Source organism: Triticum dicoccoides, chromosome 7A (assembly GCF_002162155.2).
Source record: "Triticum dicoccoides isolate Atlit2015 ecotype Zavitan chromosome 7A, WEW_v2.0, whole genome shotgun sequence".
Taxonomy (NCBI): Eukaryota; Viridiplantae; Streptophyta; class Magnoliopsida; order Poales; family Poaceae; genus Triticum; species Triticum dicoccoides.
Window position 1 is genome coordinate 60,470,232 of NC_041392.1, and position 348 is coordinate 60,470,579.

A 348-nucleotide genomic window follows, 5' to 3' on the forward strand; every position below is an offset into this window, starting at 1 on the left:
CACTAATTTTCCGTCCCATCCCGCATCTCTGATGGTAGCAAGCTCGAGGTACCGGTCGGGAGTTTTTAGTTGGAAGGATGTGGCTATCGTGACTGCAAGGGCATATTGATGCAGGGGTACTATTCTAGGGACGAAGCCATTAGGAGTTGCTTTTGACAGTGATCCTTTTGACCGGGTATCGCAATACCCAAACATTGCGAGATTAACATACATGAATTTGTATGACAGTGGGAAGTAACATTGAATTATGAAAATGACACAGGGAGACAATATTCCCCGGCCCTTTTGGCGCGCACGATGCAAGTAATCTAGAATTGTATGTGTCAACATGTATAGTGTGTGTGACGG